Source organism: Protopterus annectens, chromosome 5.part0 (genome assembly GCF_019279795.1).
Source record: "Protopterus annectens isolate FY-2018-M chromosome 5.part0, PAN1.0, whole genome shotgun sequence".
In the NCBI taxonomy this organism is placed as follows: Eukaryota; Metazoa; Chordata; order Ceratodontiformes; family Protopteridae; genus Protopterus; species Protopterus annectens.
This window is the reverse complement of record NC_056735.1, coordinates 1,266,269,412-1,266,296,153: the sequence shown is the minus strand read 5'-3', so window position 1 is coordinate 1,266,296,153 and position 26,742 is coordinate 1,266,269,412.

The following is a 26,742-nucleotide window of genomic DNA, read 5'->3' as shown; positions in this document are numbered from 1 at the left end:
TTGACCATATGGTGTCGGCCATATGGTTGTCGGCATTCTGGAATGTCGGCAAACTGAAGGGGACCCATTTACATTTTACATATATACATGATGAACAGCAAATATAATTCTCTAGTTCTTTCCAAATGTATATATAATAACTAGCAAATTAAGTCTTTGTTTCTTTACATGTGTTGGTGCTTTCATATGCACAATGAACAGCAAATATAAGTCTTGACTTCTTTATGCTTGTGGGAAATTTCATGTATATGATCAATGGCAAATGTAAGTCTTGGGTTCTGTACACATTTGAAAACTTTCATGTGTATGATGAATGATAAACAAATGTTTAGGGTTCTGTACATATGTGGGAACTTTAATTTTTAAGATGAACAGGAAACATAAGATTCAGGCTCTGTCCATATGTGGGGTCCTTTGTATACACTGTGAAAAGCAAACAAAAGTCTCAAGTTCTGTAATTATGTGGGAAATTTAGTGTATAACATGAACAACAGAAGTAACTCTCAGGCTCTGGGATGGGACTCTTAGGCATGTGGGAACTTACATATATATGGTGAACAGCAAATGTAATTCTCAGGCTCTGAAAGAAGGTAGGAACTTTCATATGTAAAATGAATAGCAAAGGTTAGTCTCAGGCTCTGTATGTGAAACTTGCAAACATATGGTGACTAGCAAATGTGAGACTCAGTTTGGTACATATTGGGGAGGTTTCATATGTAAGATGAATAGCAGAGGTAAGTCTTGGGTTTTGTACACATGTGGGAACTTTCACAATTACTGTAAATAGCAAACTTAAGTATCAGGTGCTTTACACATGTGAGTACTGTCGTATATAAAGAAGAAGAAGACCACAAATAAGTCCCTGGCTTTGTATACATATGGATTTCTTCCTAGATATGATGAATATGTTCTGTACATATGGTAGCTTTCATATACATGGTGAATAGCAAACAAAAGTCTCAGGTTCTGTACGTGTGAACTTTCATAAACATCAAACAGGTCTTGTACATCTGTAAGAACTTTCATACACAATGTGAATGAGAAACACAAGTGTCAGATTCAAGGTTAATAGGAAACGTATGTCTCAAGTTCTGCACACATTATAGATTCCTAGGTTAGTACTAGGATAACTGCCCTTGTGGGCCATTTTAATCTTAGCTAATTACATCATATGAGAATCAAAACCCGAGCCTTGTGGCTGTAAGGTAAACACTTTAACCATTATGCCAACTTGTAACCAACTAGAAGTCCAGACAGGATTCGTAAAACATCTGCTCACACAGTGGTAATTCCACTTCACAGTTAATCACAAATGGTGCCAAATACCAAAATGAAAAAAACATTCAATAGCCTTCAATAAAAGTAAAACGTAACAGTTCCACCAGTTAAAGAATACACTTTATTCAAACTAAACACTTGATACAAAAACAAAAACTAAATGCTTTTGTCCGTTATTATCAGGACTTCATCAGAGTTTACACACTCTAGATCTGTGTTCCTTTTAAATTATAAATCACCAATCAGGTTTCATCTAATTAAACATTAGAATCAACACTTAAAGTTGAATAAAAACTATTACATTTTTAAAATATTAAATTATTGAAAAGTTCCAATAGATTATAGATAATTTTTAATGTCATCAGAAAATTTATGTAAGAACACTAATAAAACCATTATATTTCCTTAAATCAATAAAAACTAAAATTTTGTCTAATCAATTTGTTGTGGAATTTCCATTTTAATCATATGTTTTATGAATCTTCATAATTTATTTGCCCTGTCTTTTAAAACACTTGTGATTGATATTGAGTCATTGAATCCACTTATAGGATGGTATCCAGAAACAAGATCAACATTGCTTATAATAAGATAGATGTGATGTTAAATGATTTGTCTGCCTGTCTCAGTTTCTGTACATGTGGGAACTTTCATATATATAACTTGAATAGTGGACATAAGTCTCAGGTTCTGTACTCATGTGGGAACTTTCATTTATATTGTAAATAGCAAATGTAAATCTCATATTATGTGCATGCAGAAACTTTGATTTTTACATTTATAATATATTTGTTATGCAAGTTGACTTTCATTTTAGATTTACATTTTCAGGAAACAATCAAAAATACAAATGTATCAAGTTACATGATAAAATTTTGCATTAGCATAGCAATGGTGGAGCAAAGTTGGCAATTGCTCCATGCATTAAGTGTTAGTGGGTACAATCGAGAACTCCAAGCCCTACATTTTTGCTGTTTATATGAATATGTACTGTTGACAACTGACAGCACAGTAAGCCAATATATATATATATATATATATATATATATATATATATATATATATATATATTTTTTTTTTTTTCATTCATGCTCATCCCTAGAGCCGAGGGGTGTGTATTTGATAGGTGTAGATTGGCAGACTGTACTGTAGGAAACCAATCATCTTTCTACAGTGAGCTGAAGACTTTTTTTGCTCTTCTCTTCAAGAGAGGGGTGGGCTGCATGTATTGGGCGCTGTACTATAGGAAACCTTTTTTTCTCTTTACTTGAAAAGCTGAGGGGGTGAAATACAATTTCCTGAGACCATGACTAGGTGCTAGATGACCCAGTGACATCTCTGGTAAAACAAATGAAATATATCATGACACATTGTTTAAACTGAAATACAGATGCACTGTTTACTCCAGGACAAAACTTTAATGTAAACCTAGCTCACCCAATTCAACCACAAACTGGTTATAAAACTGTTTGCCTTGTTAATAAACTCATGAATAATTTATAGAATTACCTAGCAATGTTGGTCTAGAGGGATATTACTATTACCTGGGTGACCTTAGTTCAGCTAGTGGATTGGGAACCTGCTGGTGCAGGTGTGGTTAGGGAAGGAATGACAAGACTAATGCCTGCTGTTATATTTTGAGGGAAGCAGAGATGACTGAGCATTGCTTCTAAAGTACATTCCATGGAGTGGACCAGGGATCCTGTGGAGCTGCATGTTTATAAGGGGGCAGGGCCTACTGCTCAGGTACAGAGTGTTGAGGTACATGCCAAGCCCTCAGACACTAACAAGCATGCATGGAGATCTAGGTCATACCAAAAAAAAAAAAACAGTTCCTTCAATGGATAATGGCAGTGATCTTCACTGTTCACTTCTCACCCCTAAGAGAATCAATTGAGTTGTAGGAAACTTGCCTCATGGGGTGACAAGTGGAGGGGGATAATTTAATGGCATTTCTTTATGAATACTTCTGCTTCTATCACACCAAGAATCAAGTTTTTAAGATATAATTGCTCCTGGTTTGTAGCAGCTTTTCTTATGTCTAAAGAGGGAGACTTGAACAAGTGAATAGAAATACATACACTGAAAAGAAGTTATTCTAAGCATCCATTCTATGCTTTAGTCCTCTTTTCAGGTGAACTATCACCATCAGGAAGGTACTGGATTTAAATTTTCCCTTGTCAAAATGCTGGCTTCCACCTTTCCATCATTGTAAAGTGATTGCATGATTGAGTATTAAGAGTTGCATTACATTTGCTATGACCACACAGCTTGAAAACTTTGCATTACTCTTCAAACCTTTTTTTTTAGTTTTGTACAAAATCCATGAGTAACTGGAATCATGCCACAATTACATTCTTGCACAAATCTGCTTTTGCAGTGACAGGTTTAATTTATGATGAATGGTGTTTCAGGAATAACATAAGAAAAGTCAAATTTACCTCATTTAAAGTGTTGAGAAAAAAAGTAATGTCTGCAGCAACTTCTGATTGAATCTTTAATGATGCAGCCTAAAAGAACAGTTAGAAAACAGCTGTCCAGAGTCCTAAAACTTGAGTGGTCAAACCTCAAACATTATGAAATTAAATTGGTATAATGCCTGATAAAATACTAGAAGAAACAACATGAAGGCCAGATACATAGAAATGGTGCTGCTATAAAGCTTCTTGCCTACCAGGTAACCTCCAAATAAACCACTGGCCCTGACACCAACAGTTTGGCAGCCATTTTGAAAGCAGTCAAATGTGGTTGTTTGCCAAAATTAAAAAGAACTTTAAAGCGACAACATTTCAAAGTTCAGGAAAAAAACAGCAAGATGGAAGCACAATGGCTCTAAAATCCAGTATAAATTTATTCACAAAGGTAAAACAGGATAAGCGCTTTCACGTGAACAACTCACGCTTCATCAGATCTTACAAAAGAACAAACCACACAGTTTAAATACCAAAATGTCACCTCAATTAATTAAAATAATTCACAACAATTAATCAATTTAGATGAAACCAATTAAAACAAATTAAAAAGCTGAAAAGCTTTAAAGTGCAAGGCATAGGAATTGTCAAGCAGAAAACAGTTGCCAGTTTCCTTCTTAATCTAATAAACTCATTTGTTCACTTAGTTATTTCAAGGACTGTGCCTCCAGTGCAGGTTTTATGCTGACACAATTATTAAGCCCAGGATGAATATGGGCATGTATACTCCGAATCCACTTCAACTCTATGGACTCCAAATGATTATTTAAGTTGCCCCCTCTCTTGTTTTTATGTAGAAGCTGTAAGGCCATAAAACTAAAACTATGTCAATTAAAAACAGCAACGTGCTTTGCTAAAGCATTTTGAAGGTGCATGTTCTTAATATCGTAAAGATGATTATGCATCCTATCCTTCAACCTCCTAGATGTCTTACCAACACAGAAACAATCACAGCACTTACAGCTGGCAAGGTACACTAAATTGCTACTGTCGCAGGTGGCACAAAACCTGGGAAAGAACTTAAAATCCAGAACCGGGTGACTGAAAAACTGTGTTACGGATATAGCACTATACATGTTTCAGTGTCCACAAGGGAAGGTACCAAGTCTTGAATCCCTCACACTCATGTCATAATCCTCATGTTTAATTTTATCATTACACAAAAGTCTTTTTAAATTTAAGCTATTTCTATAGACAAAACATGGTCTCTCCCCAACTATACCAGTTGTAATAGGGTCCACATTAAGCACATGCCAATTGCGTTTGACAATGTCCGTCACAACCGCATTAGTATAAGTTGTTGTAAAACAAAGCCTATTTCCATTATATCATTTACTCATACCACATCCTGATAGTCTCAAATTATCAAACACCTCATTCCTAGCTCTGTCTAGTATGGACTTACTATATACCCTGTCATTGAACAAGTGATCTAAAAGATCCACTTGAACTTTCAAATCATTAGGGTCCTTACATATTCTTTTAACCCTATGATATTGCCCTTTAACTATGTTTGAAAAGACAAGCCTAGGATGCATGCTACCAAACTCCAGAAGACTATTCTTCCAACAAGGCTTATGATAGAGGCTAGTAGATATCATGCCAAAATCATTCTTATGCAAAGTGACATCTAGAAAGTCCACACTAGTCCTGGAAGATGTCATTGTAAATTTCAGAAAATCAGTTGTCAATTCTAAATAGTGGATAAACTCACATAAATCAGAATATTCCCCATCCCAAAACAGGAGAATATCATCCACAAAGCACCTATACAGGCAAACATGTGAATAATAGATGGTATCAAACAAGAACATTTTCTTCCAACAATAGACAACTAAATTAGTGTAGGATTTTGCGCATGTGGTGCCCATGGTGACACTCCATTGCTGCAAATAAAGTTGGCCATCAAACATAAAAACATTATTAGACAAAACCATATCCAACAAAGTACATAGCAATATCGCTTCATTATTCGCCATTGTGTCTATATCATTTAGCATCTCCCTAATAGCTTCCAGACCATATTCATTGGGTATGGATGTAAATACATTTCTAACATCCAGTGTTACTAATATACATCCAGTGGGCAAAACTTCTCTAGTATATATGCCTGTATCATCCAACAACTGAATGGTATCCTTCAAAATGGTAGGGATTCCTTTTACTATGGGTCCCAGATTTTTCTCTATATAGACCAACATAGCTTCAGTAACCCATCCACCACCTGCAACAATAGGCCACATAGGGGGTGAACTCAAAGACTTATGCACTTTCGGCAGGCCCTTGATGTGTGGAATAAGAGGATGTTCAACACATAAATAGCTATAAAGTTCAAAATCAATTTGCCTGCACATTAATAAAGCATATAGATTATCCTGCACCTGTTTAACCAATTTCATGAACTGTGCAACATCTAAAACCATATAAGTCTCTATATCTTGTAACAGCTCATACATAGCACCAATATAATCAGTATAGTTCATGAGTACAATCCCCCCACCTTTATCAGTCGGCCTAATCATCAAATCAGTATTATTCTGTAGAGACAACAAAGCCTCTCTTTGGCCAGCATTCAAATTAAAATAAGAACATCTACGTACATTCTTATTATAAAAACCCTCATATATATCCCTCTCACAAGTTTTTATAAAGCAATCCACATATGCATGTAATATGGGATTATACAAACTTTTACGTTTCAATGAGTAATCCTGTCCAGTACATTCAATAGTGTCTTTTAAGTGTATTAACTTCAGTGCAACGCTATGCCCAAACATCCTCAAGTCTGTGAGCAAAACAGTCACATCCATACTTGTCGAAGGGACAAAAGACAACCCTTTGTCCAACAAGGAAGACTCAGCAAAGGTTAAAGTGTAGTTTGATAGATTAAATACTAAACTGTTCATCTCCTGGTCTGCCGATGGATGTTGCTGCCTTCCCCTGAATACTTCCTCTTGCATCGGCCCCGACCGCTCGACCTCATTTGGGACGTTATCCTGGAGTTAGTATATAAAGTAAGGGGGTATGTGGGGGGCATAGCTCCTCACATATTGTAAACATTTTAAAGCATACAGATGGATACTTACAAGTGCAACAAATAACTCTTTCCAGAAGACAACATATAACCAAACTATGTGGGGGGGGGCTTTAGTCCTCACCCCTCCTTACTATAAATACTAACTTCAGGATCACACTACAGTGGGGAAAAGGCCATATATAACATTCAACAAAATGAGTTTAAGTGAAATGAGTTTTCAGTGAAGTGAGCTTTCAGTGAATTGGTCCCAGTCATTTTAGTTTCAATGAAATGAGTTTTCAACAAAATGAAGTAGACCCACACAGACACATATATATATATATATATATATATATATATATATATATATATATATATATATATATGTATGTATAGACATATACACATATATACATGTATATATAAATGATAGTGCTCCAAATAGTTGAATGCTTGTAATATTGAATACAATGCAAACAATGATCGAATAATCATAGGATTACTTCTGCAGGCTACTTTGTATGAGATTACAGAACAATAAAAAGTGAGAATTTTACCTTATACCACTGTTGTGTCATCATAGAGATGGTATACTTTGTATATACAATGATCAGGAAGTGTGTGTGTGTGTGTGTGTGTGTGTGTGTGTGTGTGTGTGTGTGTGTGTGTGTGTGTGTGTGTGTGTGTGTGTGTGTGTGTGTGTGTGTGTGTATGTATGCAGGGGTGGTACAAGGACACTTGCCCTCTGGAAAAATATACATTTTGTTTCTCTGTGTTGTCTTTTGATTCTTTGAGATCAATGTTTTGAATTTTGAAAATGTGGAGTACATCCATGCATAGATATATCTAATTATCTATATCTGTATATATATCTATAGGGATCTATTTTATATCAACGAAAACACACACAACCGTCTTTCAAATTGCGGAACTTACACTACTGAAAGCTCACTTAACTGAAACTGTAGTACACCGAAAGTCACTTCTCAGAAACACAGATGACTGCTTCCGGACAGGTGTTGCTGAACAGGTGCAGTGTTTGTGTGCATTTGTGGAAATCATTACCGGGAGTGTGTCTTTTCTAGCAGTCAGAGCTTGTTGGTGTAGATCGCAATACAGTGAGGGTAAGGAGATTTACCCTTTTCCCACTGTAGTGTGATCTCAGAGTCGGTATATATAACATAAAGGGTGTGTTGGGGTGCAGGATGGCTTGTCCCCCTGCAAAAGTTCATTTTACGTATTTTTGCATTTCAGAGAAGTGACGTTTGGTGTACTGCAGTTTTGTTTAAGTGAACTTTTGGTAGTGTAAATTACGGAATGTGAAAGTCAGTTAAGTGTGTTTTCGTTGATATAAATAGACCCATCTATAAATACATATATATATATATATATATATATATATATATATATATATATATATATATATATATATATATATATATATATATATATATATATATATATATATATATATATATATATATATATATATATATATATATATATATATATATATATATATATATATATATATATATATATATATATATATATATATATATATATATATATATATATATATATATATATATATATATATATATATATATATATATATATATATATAAAATGTGTATATACATATTTATATATATATATATGGGTCTAGTTTGATAGAAAACGCATTTCACTGAAACTCATTTCATCGCTATGCACCCCCCAATGTGGGGGGCTGTGCCCCCCATACCCCCCTTACTATATATACTAACTCTGGGATTGCACTACAGTGGGGAACAGGGCATATAGCTTTTTAGACTAAATGAGTTTCAGTCAAATGAGGTTTCAGTGAAGTGAGCTTTCAGTGAATTGTGCTCAGGCAATTCATTTTCAGTGAAATGAGACTTCGACAAAATGAGTTTCAGTGAAATGTGCTTTCTATCAAACAAAGTAGACCCATTAATATTAATATATATATATATATATATATATATATATATATATATATATATATATATATATGTATACATACATATACATATATAGCGATTACCTGGTAAATAGCTAAGGAGGTTTCAAAGTCCTTATTGTTTAGAAAATTCATGTTGATGCAAAACATGTTATTCTGTTAACTTGTCCTTGAAAAAGATGCAGCATTTTGGAATACTGTGATGTTCATCATATTGATCACTGCTGCAGGATCCTTAGCTAATGGGTTATATCCTTCCAAGGATAACATCCAGCCAGCTTCCAAAGCTTCAGGTCATCTTCCACATACCCAAATCATTATCAGCTTCAGTAGAGCTTATGGAAAAAATGTAGTGTGGTCACCAAGCCCTTCAGAGATTTTCTGATACCAAAAACTGCTCCTATTGCAGGATTTTGCAGAGTTACAGACAGCTAATGCTCCTCCATTACTGGGTAGATAAGTTACTTTGAGGGGAAAAACTATCCTTATCTTATTTTTTGAGTGAATATTAACATATTTTGTAAAACTATTACTTTTAAGTTAATAAAAAGTGATCTTACAGACTGTCGTGTAAGTTTTAGCGACATTTTACTAGGAATAATCTGTCATGCAACTTTTAGATACTTTTTACTAGGAGCATTACTTTTTACTTCTGAGACAAAACATTGTTACACCCAATGTAAATTTGTTTTTCCTGTCTAAAAGCTGTGTTAAATTACTTTTGGGGGCTGGGGTAAGTGTTTAAAGTGGTTCTCATTGTGTGTATTTATTTCTTACCTGTTTGACCAACTATTGCTACGAGGCTTCCCCAGGATTCAGGCATCTTTTTCAGCTTTACCATGGTACAACCTTCCAGTTCCTCACTTTTTTCTTCTTACAGTGACAAAAAGAAAAAACTTCCAAGCAGCCTTTGCCCTTCAACAGGTTACTAAATTCCCTGAGCTGCAGATGATTCTGCTGTGGCCATTTCTGGTTCCTTAGACCATTCACCTTTTTCCTTTGCTCCTTCTGGTGATATCCCTATGGCTACCAAGGACCAGTAGTTAAACACATCCTTTTTGGGTGTTGGATTGCTCTTGGTAGGCAAGGGAGAAGCACTTTTTTTGGTTTCAGAGGAAGGAACAGGGAATACGCTTTCTTTTAGCCAGACTGGGATTCCTGTCCCAAGGGAAGGTTTGTCTGTCTAAAGAAGATCTGCTTTTTTTGGAAAATACTGTAAAAATGAAGCAAAAAGTTAGATTCTTATCCTTACCTGTCTTAATTACTTAGGAAAGAAGTGATTTATTGGGCTTAGCTCAGGGATTAGTTCAGTATATTGACCCTACTGGTTCTTGATTTTCTTGGTTTCTTCTGTTTCTGCTAAGAGAAAATGGAATTCTTCACTTTCAGGACACTGAACAAGGAAATGATTGTGAGTTGGCAACTTCTATTTTTTCTGTTCATCTGTCTGATTCTGACTTTGAGGAAAGTGATTCTTCTGATTGTCCCGTGGAAGGATTTTCTTTTTCTGAAACCATATCCCCAATGAATCAATAGTTTCAGCTGAGAACATAATGATCTTGCACTGTCATTAAAAAATATGATTTATTATACCTGGAATTTCCTGAACCTACTCTACCTCTTCCGGTTCTTCCAGCCTTGAAGGATATAATTATTACAGTCTGTAACTTACCTGCTAGCCAGCCTGCTGCCCCTAAGAAAGCAAATAGATTGCATAAAGCTCGTCAGTCTTATACATTTTATTTTTCTAATCCCATATCAGACTAAACAGTAATTTTATACATAAACTGCACAGCAGCTAAACATTTCATAAATTTTACTCCCCCATATCAAGTCTAGTAAAGCCTTTGAAAGATCTGTGAAAAAAGGTGTCTTCTTCTGCAACAGGTATATTAAGAATTCTTAATTGTCATGCCCTCATGTTAAAGTTTAATCTTGCTTCTTTTGTGAATATGGAGGACATTAAAGTTTCTTTTCCCTTGTCTAAGGAAAACTCATCTTTGTGTAACCGTACCGATTCTGTGTCTCAAGTGACTAAACATTCTTACTTGTGCTTATGATGCAGCTGATGCCATTTCTAGAGATGCATCTATTGGAAAAGTTTGCCTAGTTGCATACACAAAACCTTGAAGATGAAAATGCCAAAATGTTCAATTCATCCTTAGATGGAGAGTTTGTATTTGGGCAATGTACTTCAGTAGTCCTTAAAGATGTGTGATGAAAGAGGGAAGCTGATTTAGGGAGCTTCTCAAATTTATCAGCTTTCCTTCTAATTTGACATGTCATACAGCTACCTCTGCACATTTCTACAAAATGCAAAATAAGTAGAAATAACAAGCTGCTAGTAAGCACAGTTATAGAATGTAATGTTAAAGGAGCTCAAAAAAGAAAAAGAAGAGCACCCCCCAGAAACAAGAAAAGGCTTGAAAATCTGAATGTCTATCTATAGAATGGCCTCCACCCTTCCCGTCCTGGCAAGCCTCAAATTCTTCCCCAAAATCTGTCTCTCCATTTCTTTCTTTGGAAAGAGGTAGTCTCAGACAAATGGGTTCTATGAGTTTTTCATCAGGTATACAGATGGCATTCAGAATCTTTCCCTCCTGTATAAGGGATTCCTCATCATTCTCCAGATCAAACTTCTTTTTCTCCTCCTCTCATTCAGTATCTGCTATCTCACAGGGGGATAGAAGTTGTCCTTTCTAGGGGAAGGATTTTATGCAGAAATGTTTCTGGTACCAAAGAAAGAAGCTTCATAGAGACCAGTCACAGAACTTTACTAACTAAACCAGTTTATGAAAGTTCCAAAGTTCAAAATGTTATCCCTTCATGACCTCTTATCTATTGCTCCCAATTAAAGTTTTTTTTTAGATTTAAAAAATATTTATCACATTCCTTTGGAAACAGATTTCAAATGTTTCTTAAAGTTTTCTGTATTTGGATCATACTTTCAGTTATCTGCATTACCCTTTGGATTATCCACTGCTCCAAAGGTATTCACAATGTATCTAGCTCCAGAGATAGCCAACTACAGACTGCAATGTAGTCACTTTTATCCTTATTTAGATGACTTGCTTATTTTTGCAGATACTTTTTCTAAGTGCCAGGAATCTTTAACTTGGCTGAGACATCTCCTTTACAGACTCTGATTTCGGAAAAACATCAAAAGTCTTGTTTAACTCACAAGTGATAATTCAATAAAGATATTTTAAAAAAGTCTTGTTTAACTCCTTCACACAGGCTTGTTTTATAAGGGTGTCTCCTAGATACCTCAATTGTAATAGTTTTTCTTCCTCAACAAAAAAGTAGGTCTATATCTAGAGCTATTCCTGACTTTTTCCACTCAAACCAAAGCCTCAGAAAGGGAATTTCTCATGATACTAGGATTCATGCCATGTATGATTCTAACAATTGCTTAAACAAACTCTGCACGAGAAAAAGTCAATGGTAGTTAAAATCAGTATGGTCTTAACATCAACATCTCCCGACATTACAAATTCCTGTTTTGGGATTTGTGAAAAAGAAACTGCCTTAGTGGAGAAATCAGTTTTATCTGAATCTAGATCTCCCATTCCCTTCCAGCTCCAGCCAACAATGTAACTACAGGTGCCTCAGTCTTTGCTTGGGTAACTGCATCTGTGCAAGTAAAAGTGCAGGGTTTTTAAAATAAAAGAAGATAAACCAATAACATAAACATAAACGAGGGTGTTAACAGTAATACATGCTCTCAATTCTCTCAACCATTTATGGGCCCAGGACCTTTACAAGTGGCTCCAGAAAACACCACAGTAATGCAGTACATAAATCAACAGTGGGGAATTCTCAGATGGAGCTATTTGCCTCCATTCACAACAATCAACTGGCAAAATTCTGCTCCAGGACATCATACGAGAAGGACCGCAAAGCAGATGCATTTTCATTTACTTAGACATGAATGTTTCTGTGCTCTCTCTATCCCCTGCCCCCTTTTCCATTAATATTCAAGGTTATTCTGAAGAATCAGAAGGCCTCTCCAAATATTATTATCATGACTCCCTTCTGGCCTTGGCAACAGTAGTTCTGCCTTCTTCTGGAAATGGCCAAAAGCAATTATCAAAAGCTTCCTCACAGACTGCACTTACTCACAGAAGAATGGAGAGTTTGATCCACTCCAACTTGAAAGAACTTCAACTAACTGCATAGATGATACAGTTTAAATACCTTTCAGGCACTTATTTTCTGAAAACATACAGCAGGTATTAAAGCAGGCAAGAAAACATGCTACTAGGAAATCATATATTACCAAACAGAAAAGATTTTCTAGTTGGTTGTAAGACAAGAACCAGGACCATGTTATGTCTAGTATTTCTCTAGTTCTACAATATTTGTGTATGTTATTATCCCCTGGCCTTTCTTACTCCTTTATCAATGTTAATTTTTGGCCATTTCAGCATGTTTGCCAATAGATCCTCCTCTTTCAGTGTATACTCATGTCAAAATGTTTCTGAAGGGGTTATTTCATACCAAGCCTACTAGAAAACAGTTGGCTTCTCCTTAGGATCTTAACTTTGTTTTAAGAAAATTAACTCTTGCTCCATTTAAACCAGCTCATTGAGCTAGGTTGAGGTTTTTAATGTGGAAATAGTTTTTTTTCTAATTGCTCTGACTTCTTCAAGAAGAGTATTTGATTTGCAGGCTCTTCTGGTTTGCAAACATTGTGTAATTTTCCACAAAGATAGGGTTTCCTTTACAACTAATTCTTCCATCATGCCTAACATAGTGTATGAGTTTATTTTGAGCCAGGCTACCCATCTCCCCGTCTTTGTTTCCAGAACTTAAGAATAAGGGGGGAAAGATTCTCCACAGTGTGGATATCCACAGAAAACTCAGATATTATCTTAGCAGAAGTAAAACTTTCAGAAACTCAGTTATTCATTTCTTATGAAGGTAAGAAAAAAGGGCAACCTGCATCTAAGAAGGCTATCTCCAAATGGTTGCTTCATGCAATTACCTTTTGTTATAGCCACCACAATAAGGCAATTTCATTCAGAGTCTAGGCTGACTCAACCAGGGCCTTGGCATTATCTGTGGCTTTTTAGAAGGTGTTGGATTCTAGAAATATTCTAAAAGTAGCAACTTGCTTTGCTGTACATATTTTTACAAAGCGTTACAGACCAGATTTATTCACCAGGTCTACAGCAGGTTTTGCAAGGACCATTCCGTGGAGGCTTCTGGACCCTCATCCTTCCTCCCCCCAGTTAGTATAAGGTACACTAATCTACCCATATAGCTAAGGCTACTACAGCAGTGATCAAATGATGAACATTTATTTATTTTTATTTTATTTAACATTTGTTAATCAGGAAATCCAACTTGGAACAAAGCCAATTTGCAGTGGAGGACCAGGGAGAAACACTCCAGATACATGTCTTGTAATGTGGGAAGAAACCAGAGCACCTAGAGGAAACCCACATGAATGCAGGGAGGATATGCAGACTCTGCACAGAAGGCATCCCAGCCGAGAATCGAGCTGGTGAACCTCTTGCTGTGAGGTATCAAAGCTACCGCTGCACCACTGCGACATCCAAACAAAGTAAACTTGTGTAAGTAAACTTACCACAGCAGTAGATGTCAGAATGATACTGCTGCAGTAACTGCTTAAACCACATTCTCCTTATTTTTGCAAGTTTTTGTGCCAGGTTGAGGACTTTTACTTTTATTTTCCTAACATCGCCATCTTTTATGGCTCTGGCTTTCTCCTGTCAGTTGTCATGAAAGTTCTGAAGGGCTTGGCACCCAAACTGCTCTTTTTTTCTTCAGCTCTGGTTGATGCGTTAATGACTTGGGTGCATAGAGGGTGCCCTTAAGCTTTGGGAGCTGGCCAGCTGTTACACTGTTAATAGGCTCCATATAGCCAAGGCTATGCAGCAGTGATCATTCAAATGTCTGTATTGTTATGATCATTCAAATGTCTACTGTTACAGTAAGTTTCTTTATACAATTATACTTTCTCTTATACCATATGCATTATTTGTGTTTATCATCTCCATTCCCAGACTATAATAACAATTCTGGAATTTAGCATTCTTCTTCAAGCAGTATATAAAATAACATTATACTGTAAATACAGTATATTTAAACAGAAACGTTGTTTACTGGATAACTAACACGCTGCAGCTTTGACTTTCCTAACATCCTCTTACACAGGGAGAGATTCAATAATTTAATTAGGCAAAGAACTTTTCAGTCAGATTTGGAAACATGCACTTGTGTCTGCATTATGCCATTAGCTTAAGTGTATAAATTAGCTAAATAAAAAAATGTATTAATGTATAAAATATTTAGAAGCATAATTTTGTTTTAGTAATATAACACGGATTCTAAAACTCATGAGGTATTTAATATATAAAAGCCATGGTTTGACATGAATCTGTTGACATTTATATTCTTTCTAATAACACTGCTCATGGCTCCCCACTTATCCCTTTTAAAGTAATATATTTTTATTTGTACCATAACATCATTGATTTGGAATCTTTGTACAGCTAGACTTGTCATTTGTGGCTTTCCCACCCATAACTGCTAGGAGAAAATATTTTTTGTTGTAATAATTGCAAAAGGTAGCCACAACTCACCTGAAACAGTCATTTTCATAGCTTTTCCTCTATTATTTAGAAGATTTACGTCTGCTGCCACCTAATCAATAGCTTTTGTAATCAAACCAGCAGTTCTATTATAGTTTCAATAGCCAAACGAATCAGCTCTATTCAGATATTAAAAGCCAGCTGTTGTATATTTAATACCAGCTCTGTACCATTAAGGTCCTTTGTATTTCTTGTTTTTGTTAAGCATCCTGAGGTGCATCTTATGAACACCATCCAAAGGTAAATTGCATGCAGTAACTGCAACTTGTTGCAGATTACTGCACCATCTTCTCAAGTGGACTGTGTTGATTGTATGCCTCTCTTGCTGCAGGTTACCACACATTCTTCTCAGGTGGACTGTGGTAATTACATTCCTCTCTTGCTGCAGATAACTGCACCATCTTCTCAGGTGGACTGTGTGGATTGCATGCCTCTCTTGCTGCAGGTTACTGCACATTCTTCTCAGGTGGACTGTGTTGATTGTATGCCTCTCTTGCTGTAGGTTACCATACATTCTTCTCAGGTGGACTGTGGTAATTACATTCCTCTCTTGCTGCAGATTACTGCACCTTCTTCTCAGGTGGACTGTGTTAATTACATTCCTCTCTTGCTGCAGATTACTGCACCTTCTTCTCAGGTGGACTGTGCTGATTGTGTGCCTCTATTGCTGCAGGTTACCACACATTCTTCTCAGGTGGACTGTGTGGATTGCATGCCTCTCTTGCTGCAGGTTACTGCATATTCTTCTCAGGTGGACTGTAATGAATGCATGCCTCTCTTGCTGCAGGTTACTGCATATACTTCTCACATGCCTCTCTTTCTGCAGGTTACCACATATTTGTCTCAGGTGGACTGTGTTGATTGCATGCCTCTCTTGCTGCAGGTTACTGCACCTTCTTCTCAGGTGGACTGTGTGGATTGCATGCCTCTCTTGCTGCAGGTTACTGCATATTCTTCTCAGGTGGACTGTATTGAATGCATGCCTCTCTTGCTGCAGGTTACTGCATATACTTCTCAGGTGGACTGTATTGAATGCATGCCTCTCTTTCTGCAGGTTACCACACATTTGTCTCAGGTGGACTGTGTTGATTGCATGCCTCTCTTGCTGCAGGTTACTGCACCTTCTTCTCAGGTGGACTGTGTGGATTGCATGCCTCTCTTGCTGCAGGTTACTGCATATTCTTCTCAGGTGGACTGTATTGAATGCATGCCTCTCTTGCTGCAGGTTACTGCATATACTTCTCAGGTGGACTGTATTGAATGCATGCCTCTCTTTCTGCAGGTTACCACACATTTGTCTCAGGTGGATTGTGTTGATTGCATGCCTCTCTTGCTGCAAGTTACCATACATTCTTCTCCGGTAGGTTATGTGGATTGCATGCCTCTGTTGTCATATTGGCTGAGCACCCAGGCATTGACATTCTGGACCTATTACCGAATATTTCTCATTCTTATTACTGATGTAAAATAGAAGTTAATCAAATCTGTTAATGTTTAGAAATCTAAAAGGCATTCTCTGTGGCAAACCAGTCTGTGCTCGGTGTCAAGACTTAATAAAGCTAACTTTACAATAAGTAATAATTGTTTTATGAGGCAGTAGTACATGAGTGAGTCCTGTGATGAATTATGCTATACAAACTAGTCTTTGAAATGTGTCAATTTGTTGAAGGTGTTAAAGCATTTAATTCTTAAAGGTAATGAAATTTCACATTAAATATTATAAGCTGATTTCAGTTGACATTGCTTTACTTGTAATTAGTGATACAAGATAAATTAATTAAGCTAATTAACGTAATTAACCCTTAGATATCTGCTTATGAGTCATTTACATATTCTTGTAACTTACTGTAGAAGAAATCCAATTAAACAGAAAGATCCAATTTTTTTTCTGCACTTGTTTAATTAGTGTTGTAGAATCTAACATATTGTTCACATTTTTGTGATTCATAAGCTAGTGAATGTTTAACAGTAAGAAGGTATACTACCTTATTGTCAAAAGGTAAAGAACAAAAGTCAAAAAGTTCCAGTGCCATGGCTTGTGCCTAATGCAGTCACACACCTTTACAAACCCCTCAGTAATACACTGCTCTCTGCAGAGCTCAGCACTGCTTCATCTAATGTGCTGTTTTGCACATTGACTTAATGACTAAAGAAATGTGTTTTTATGATTAAGAAATGTTTGTGGCAACATTAGATAATCTACACATTTCACTGGAAAATGCTTGGTTATGTCATGTCTATCTGTTAAATGATGGAGTAATAATGTTGTGTAATGGGAACAACTGCTCTTTTCAAGAAAAGATATAAACTTCTCTTAGAATGGCAGCCCAATTTCTATCTCCCCTGTTGGTCTGTATCTGAAACAACCTCCACTAAGTTAGCATATTTCAACTTATGAAATCATATTTTACAATATTCTGGTAATGTATGCCTCATCTTCATGCTGTTTTTGATCAAATTGCTTAGCATATTTAATATTTCTCACCCTATGCAGTACTGTTAGATGTGTATCAATATCTAAACATTAAAGCTGTAGTACACAGAAATGTAATAAGTGACTTACAGACATTCGTGCTACAATCTTTTATATGCCTATGCAATCTGGAAGATATTGTAAAATTGCAGAGCTTGGAGTGTAGCTACAATTGCGTTCACATCTGAGTTGCAAGGTACACCATACTATGTAGTGATTTTTCTGACAGCCTTTGTGGTAGGAAATATCTACATTTCTATCTTACTTTCCAACAAGTGTGTGCAGGCATCAGGGTCATGGCAGAAATGCAGTCATTTTTCCTAGATGCATTTGTAAATGTTTTTAAAATGGCTTCATATGCTTGCCTCATTATTTTGTTGGCTACATCTACACTTAATTTGATTTGGGAGTAGAAGTTACCATATGGTGTCAGCAGATCATTTTACAGGCTAAACTCTGCAAAGAAGAATCATGCAGCATGTAGCACATTTATATGCAGCATGTAGCACATTTATATGCAGCATGTAGCACATTTATATGTCCTTCATACTGTGAATTTATACCTAGGTGAAACAGGTGCACTCCTAGTACATGTACAGATATCCTTAGCAATCACAATAAGTATTCATATATCCCTACATCTAAACTGTAGACAGCATATTCAGAGGACAAAACAGATGGCAGGTGAAGAGTTTCAGCAATGCTGAAATGAAGCTCAAAGGCAGCAAGACTGACAGTTAATGGGCAGTGGAGGTGCAGACCCCCATTGGGCGGTCAGTTGTGGCAGTCTGTGCTATGGGATGTCACTGTGGTGAATGGGCACATCTGCATACTATACTTTTATCATCTTTGATATCATATGCCAAGCCAAAGGGTTGGAGGATGCTGATGAAGAGATCTAGCATAGAGGGTGACCCTCTTAGGTCTGTGAAAGTGACAGATGTGGAAGATTTCCTTCTGCCCATGGGAAGATGAGATACAGCACAGATGATGCCCAGTGAGGTGTGGATGTTTGTGGGGGGCTGACCCAACACACCTATGTCTCAGTGGGGGATAGAGCAGACTGGTCACATGTAGCACAGGTGTTCATATACAGCTACTGCATCTACTGGCCATAGCCTGGCAAAGGTTGCATGATGTGCATTTCTTTTTACAGGTCCATTAGGACCGCAACATGGTGCTGTTAAAAGAGAATGTGAGGCTGTGTAACAAGGCATCTGAAGTAATAATAGCCTTGGCCTGCATGTCACAGATGCACCCCGATAGCTCATGCTATTGTATTCACTTTAGTGTTCTGTATTATATACATGCACACATAGAAGGAGTGATGGACAACAGGTAGAAATATCTATGGCTAGATGAAGGTGGTAATGTTAAAAGGTCAAGTGAGTCTAATGGTGATGATGCTGAGGTACACAGTCAGACAGTGTTGTGACTACACTGTCTCACTACTGGATGGGGATCAGATTGGAAGCAGAAATGCTATATGTCTGTAAAGTATATATGTACTTAGATTGTAATACAGTCCTTCCCCACACCAAACTCACACTACATGTACAAATATAGCATTTCCCTCACCTCCCCATTAAGGTAATAACATAGCCAGCATACAGGCTATGTTCAACCTCTGTTTGACTTCACCTGACAAGAGATTTTACTCAAAAAGTTTTTTTTTGTGATAGCTGCTATTGCTGACCTTGCATTTGGCATGCCATTCATTTTATGGGGTTGTATTCATGGGGCCTACCCTATGTATATTTATAGATCCAGACTGCACTTAGTGACATAACCTGCACATGGACAGCCCGCCTACAAGTAGGGTGTGGACTCATGAACCAGGGGTGGAATACAGATTGTTTCAGTGTCATCCACTGCAATGTAGTCACATGACTATTATGCTGTATATGTTGTCCTACAGGAATGTCACTGCCATATCTGCAACACTGTATACCTTTTGTGATCATTGCATACACAATTGTACTACAGCCATTGACAATTAATCACAGTACATAGATAAAATGACATAGCCATCATTTCCACTAATGGATGTGTGCAACTCTGATAGTTACTGCTGTTACATGAAATTCTACCCCAAATGAAAATTTCATAACACTATGCACATACAGCATACACATTACAATAAATGCATGACTGCATATACAGTAGGCATGAACCTCCTCTGTTTTGTCCATGACATATGCTCAACACATGCACTTAAGACCTGTGTAACCTTGTACAAAGTTTTGCAATGGCAGTATACTTGGGTCTATATTATAACCACGAAAGTCCTTTTCAACGAATACATAAACAGCAACACATATTGCATGAACCGAGAATACGCCGAACATCCTAAATTGCAAAATTCAAAATCTCGAATCATCATAGTTGGCCAACCCCTCCGCCCGCTACATATTACCTACCCAAACAAGATAAATAAACCACATACATACACTAATCAAAACCCTACTTCTAACCCTAAAGTAAAGCTTGCATATACTACCATGTATGCACTTACCTTAACCCGCACCCTAACCCTAAGGTCTGTAACTATCGCACATTTACCTTAAGGAGCTAAGCCCAAAAAAAATAAATAATCCACACACATACACTTAACAAAACCCTACTTCTAACCCTACACTAAACGTTGCATACATTACTATCTATGCACTTAACTTAACCCGCACCCTAACCCTAAGGTCCGTAACTATCGCACACTTACGTTATGAAGCTATACCGTAGAAGGGCCAACTATGACAATTCGACATTTTGGATTTTGTGCTTCAGGATGATCAGTGTTTTCACGGTTTGCTGAATATGTCGACGTTTCTGTATTTGCCTAAGTGGACCTTCACGGTTCTAATAGGGAACCAGTATACTTTGCTTACAAATAGTTTGCTTTCCACCTTTAATTCTGAGTTGATCGTACACTTCAAGCAGTTTAACTTTAGGTAACCTCCACTTTATTACTGCAACAGTAGCTTACAAATGCTCCCACTACATTCAAGCATTACACTACATACACAGTTGCACAAAAAAGTACCTGCTAAAGGCAGAACAACTACATGAAAACTCAAAAAAGCTGAGGCTTTAATTTACAGATATGTAACTTCCATTCCAAGTATCTTGCCCACTCCTGACAGAATGAAGTTGCTGTCATTAATTTTTCATAACACCATGAGTCTCTTGGCTGCCATCAGAGTCTATATCACATACATTTGTAGCTGTGAGCATGGTACTTATGCTAGTTAGGGCCTAACTCATTAATATCTCTGAACTGCTCTTACTACATGTTGCCCTGTGAGCACAATCATACTAACAGGCTACCTCACTCTCATGAACTTGCATGAGCACCTGCTGAGCACAGTGAGCAGGTGATGCCACAATATGAAGACAAGATGATCAATTTCAACAATTGGCTTAAGTATTGGTGTCATTCAAAGGGGATCCAATGCCTGTCAGCCTGGGATGACATGCTAGACAAGCCATGATGCTTCACTAGGGACGGCTTGCACCTGTCACCCCTGGGCTTTCGGATATTGGCAAAGGCTCTTGCTATCCCCATAGTGCCTTTTTTAGGCAAGGCTCAAAAGACAAACCCACCTCCATAGGTATCACAAGGGATAAGAAACTAAGAGTAATACTACTCAACGCCAGAAGTCTAAACCTCAAGATGCATGCACTCGAAACTCTCCTTAGCATGGAGAACATCGATATCTGTTCAGTAACAGAAACCTGGTTCAAGGCTCCTGAGAGCACCCCAGCACTACCAGGTTATACCTCATACCATGCTTTTCAGCCCCAAAACTTGGACCGAACCACAAAAGGAGGGGGAGTATCAATATTTGTCAAAGATACCCACACCTCTAGGTTGGTGGCACAGCACGAAGCATCAGAGACTATCCATGTGCAACTAACAGTGGGTAAAACTGCCTTCCAGTTTATAGCCTGCTACAGACCACCCTCCCAAACCCAGGAACCCCACACCACCTTCCTAAGAACACTGGAAAATATGAAGGTCTCTCCAAACACCATTATATTGGGTGACTTCAACTACCCAAACATAGACTGGGAGCATTACTCTAGCTCCAACACCCTAGCCCAAAGGTTCCTAGAATTTATAAACTCAAATGCTATGGAACAACTTGTTACCACTCCCACAAGAGGGGAAAACATAGTGGACCTGATCATCACCAACATGGGGACTCTATGCTCCAGACCAGAAGTGTATCCCTCACTGGTAAGATCAGACCATAAACTAATCTCACTGGATATTCACATCCCGAACCCAACCCCTGCAAAGAAAACCAAAGTGAAAAACTTCTCTAAAGCAAATTTCACACTCCTCAAAACTGAGGTGGAATCCTTCAAAGCCCCCGGGCCTGTGGAAAATATGGCCCAGACCATAGAATCCTTTATAAATGCATTCTATGAACACCTTCAGGAATGCATGGATCATGCAATCCCAAATAAAACCAAGACCCAGTCCTCCAAAGGCAGACGTCCTGTCTGGTGGACCCCAGCCATAAACAAACTATACAATAGAAGGAGGAAGCTACTACATGATAGAGCAAAATCCCAAAAAGGGAAGGCATCTCTGATCAGTATTAGCAAAAAACTACGGGCACTCATAAAATCGTCTAAGGCCAGCTTTGAGAGAAAAATTGCACAGGACACTAAGGATAATCACAAGACTTTCTTTAGTTATGTTAGGAACCTGGGTGGAAATTCCCAGATATGCTCAGAATTAGTCCAAAATGACAAAAAATACACCGAACCCACAGACATTGCCAACATCCTAGCTGACAGATTCAGTGCAAACCCCCCCTCCCCACCAAAAAGGCAAATATCTATCCCAGCAGAGTGCTGCCCCCCTGACATCTCAGATGCTCAGGTAAGAGCCACCCTCTCCAAAGCAAAAAACACAGCATCAATGGGACCAGACGATGTCTCAGTCTGCGTCCTACATGAACTCCAAGAAGAGCTAAACCCAAACATAAAACTACTGTTCAATCTCAGCCTTACTACAGGATATGTACCCAAAGAGTGGCGTACAGCAACAGTGGTCCCTCTCCACAAAGGTGGTGCCTCAATGGATCCTGGCTAGCTTGGTCTGCAAAGCTATGGAAAGGATCATTATGGACCTCATAAATAAAGATATTTGGGACCTACAGACACTGGATCCTACCCAGTTCGGCTTTGTTAAGGGCAGATCCTGCCTCTTAAACCTTGTCAATTTCTTTGAAACAGTCACCAAAGCCATTGACGAGGGGAAGGTGGTCCACACAGCCTACCTTGACCTCGCAAAAGCCTTCGATACAATACCCCACTCGGGCATTATAGATAAGCTCACCAGCTTATATATAAACCCCTATGTCACTAGATGGGCTGCAAACTGTCTGAAGGACAGAACCCACATGGTTAGAATTGCTGGAGCCATGTCATACTCCAAACCAGTTACAAGTGGTGTCCCACAAGGCTCAGTCCTGGGACCTCTCTTGTTCGGTATATATTTCTCAGAGGTACAGGCCAACACGGAAGGACTGTGGCTGACCAAGTTCACAGATGACTGCAAACTGTGTGCCATAATCGACTCTCCAGCCGACACAAGCATCCTCCAAAAGGGCCTCATAGAAACAGACAACCAGTGCCAGAGCCATGGCCTCAAGCTAAACGCCAAAAAGTGTATAGTCATCCCCTTTGGCAAAAACAAAGTGCCCACAAATTACCACATAGGTGGTAATCCATTAAGTACAGAAGAAATAATTAGGGACCTGGGGACCCAAGTTGATAGCAATCTCTCATTTGACAATCACGTGGCCAAAGTGGTTAGAAGTACATTTTATATAGCCCACCTAATCATGAAGGGATTCACATCTAGATCAGGGGAGGTCATCGTGCCTCTTTACTCATCCCTCATCAGGCCCATAATTGAGTACAATGCCCCTTTTGGGAGGTACCTTACCAGACACCTGCAGCAACTGGAAAGACCCCAAAAGTACCTCAACAAGAGGATCAAAGGGCTCAAACAGATGCATATGCTGCCCGGTTAAAGAAACTCCAGCTCTACTCAGTGGCATACCGCCTGCTCAGAGGCAATCTGTGCCTGATGTATAAAGCCATGTCCAACCCGGAATTAATGGACATGCTGCACCTCAGAAAATCCAAATCCCATCAAGCTACGTGCTCGAGAGACTTGAACCTCAGCACTGAAATAAATAGGACATGCTGGAGGGACAGATTCATAACCCAGAGGCTCCCTTCACTCTGGAATAAAATCCCAGTCCAGGTTAGGCAGAGTCCTTCATTGACTCTCTTCAAGAGGAATCTTGATGAGTGGATGGGAGATCGTAGGTTTACCCCAGGTATCACTTCTGTGTCACTGTTAGACAGAGGCACATTATACTAACTTCTAAAAAGGGCATAGCAAAATTAATTTAAAATGGGTGGCGAAAGCCAAACACACTCTGGCTAGGCTTATAAATGCCCTAGGGCAGATAGCCTAGTATGAACCTATGAACAAAAATGTCATGCAATATACTTTATGTTTGCAGCTGATGGAGGCACTGAAGAGTGCATTTGCTCTCAGCTAAACTTCTTGCAGGTATACATTCCAGGTCATTCCTCACACCTTTAAGCCAACTTGACATTTGTTCTCAGTTAAACTTCTTCCAGGTAGTGTATACATTCTAGGCCATTCCTCACACCTTTAAGCCAACTTGACATTTGCTCTCACCTAAACTTCTTGCAGGTAGTGTATACATACCATGCCATTTTTCACACCTGTATGCCAACCTGACACACCAGCATTTTCAATGCCTCATTTAGAGTCCCCACTAAAGGTCACACTATGATACAGTATAAGCTTGACATTTTTATCATCTATATCTGTAGTCACTATTGTGGTTTTCCATCTCTCACCATGGTCCTGATCTACCTGAGTGAGATTAATGATTAGCAGTGACCACAGTAACACGTTTTTCTTTTTTAGTTGATAATTAGCTCTAGGTCTCATTGTGCTAGGAGTAGCGCCTATGGAAGGCAGACAGCAATTGTGATGGGCCCTTTTCTGAATCCCAGGGTATATGCCATCCCTGCAGCTAGGTACCTAGACTTATAGTACTTTGCTCTATGCCAGTTGTACTACTATAGATTTTTATTTCCCTTATTATTCTTAAGAAACAAAATAGCCTCTTGAATTGTCATTTCAACAATCACTGAAAAGCAAAAAAAAAAAAAATTCAGCTATTCTTGTATGGAGCTGATACATTTTTGAAACTGTTACACCAAGTGAATTACTGAATGTTTTCCTTTGTTTCAGCATTATTATTTCATCTGCAAAATTGCAATTACTTCATCTCTTGTCTCCCTGGAATCATGCCAGGGTGCTTGCATCTTCATCTAGTATTAGACTATATATTTATTTTCCAGGTATTCAGTATGAAACAGCATTAAGCACTGCCTTCAAGTTATGCTTCAAAGATATGGTACTACAGTGGTCTTATATGAAAAAACTTTAAGTATTTATTATAAGCAACTGGAAACTCTGAAGCAAAGGAGTAGCAAAATGTTTGCCAAACAAAGTTAAACTTTTTGCTTTAAACTCTACTCATTTATAACATACTCTGGTTTGTGTACATCCGAAAATAGGAAATAATCTTTCTTCTCATCTTCATTCAAGTGTAATTTCTGTGACATTAAATTTACAGAGGAAAAAAGTTGTATATTAATGCAGGAAACATTTTTATCATTATTTTTCATATATCTCTCTTACAATGTATCACAAAGCATAATGAATGCATTACATTTCCAGTATACTTGCTCAAAAAACGAAATAAATCATTCATCTTATGTGTCATACTTTACTCCCAGTCCATTTACATTGTATAATACTAAACAAATGCTGTGATGTATTATTCCTCCAAGCATTAGAAATGATAACTACATCTGTACAGGTTTAATGACATTCAGAGATTTGCTACACTGTCTCTATCAATCTAACAACATCCCTAACATATATTACATTCTGGTAATTAGGTTTTAAACTCATCTTGTATACTGGCATTACTGGGTGTCATAAAAGTAGATATGAACACTCCGTATTACAAACATAGATGCAATGTCAATGTCCCCGACACATATGCAGGATTATTAGAGGAGTCAGGTGTATGGCATGCTAATCGGGAACTTACATTATACAATGAAAGCACTTAACTTGTTGATTAAACTGTGTAATACTAGCCGAAAGCAGCATTATTTTTGGGTAGCATGCTAATATTAGTTACTTTGACAGTTAGAGGTGTTATTTCACAAGTAGTAGTAGAGGTACAAGTGTGTCTTTTGAGTTTGTACCCCTGCTTTACATGATATTAGTGAAATTATGTGCTTCATTGATGTGCATCTCATATATCAAAAATATTTTTATTCGGGTGAGATTTCTTACAGTTTTTAAAGTGGTGTAAAATGTGGAGTCACACATGGTGCTGATGGCTCAAGGAGAAGGACTGCATACGCAGGTTTTATATAGTATACAGTACATTTAAATGATCGCATAATGCAGGTTTTATATAGTATACAGTACATTTAAATGATCGCATAATGTGTGCAAATAACTGACTAAAGAAATGTGTTGCTTTTCAAAAACATTTTGGATCCATGAAGTGAAATAAGCAAGTATGAATGACTGCAGCATGCAGGAAAAATGTTAGTGTAGTCAAATCAGAAATGTTTGGAATTGCAGAGCAACTTGTTCATATGCATCAGGCTCATTTAATCCAGGCAGTGTGGTAGTGCAGGCACTGATGAAGTCAAAGGCAGTGTTAACAACAGATTCACTCCTTACATAACATGACATAACTGACAAGAAAATCATGTAGCACTACTGCATGGCCAAGAAATTAGTGAGAACCACTGTGATATGC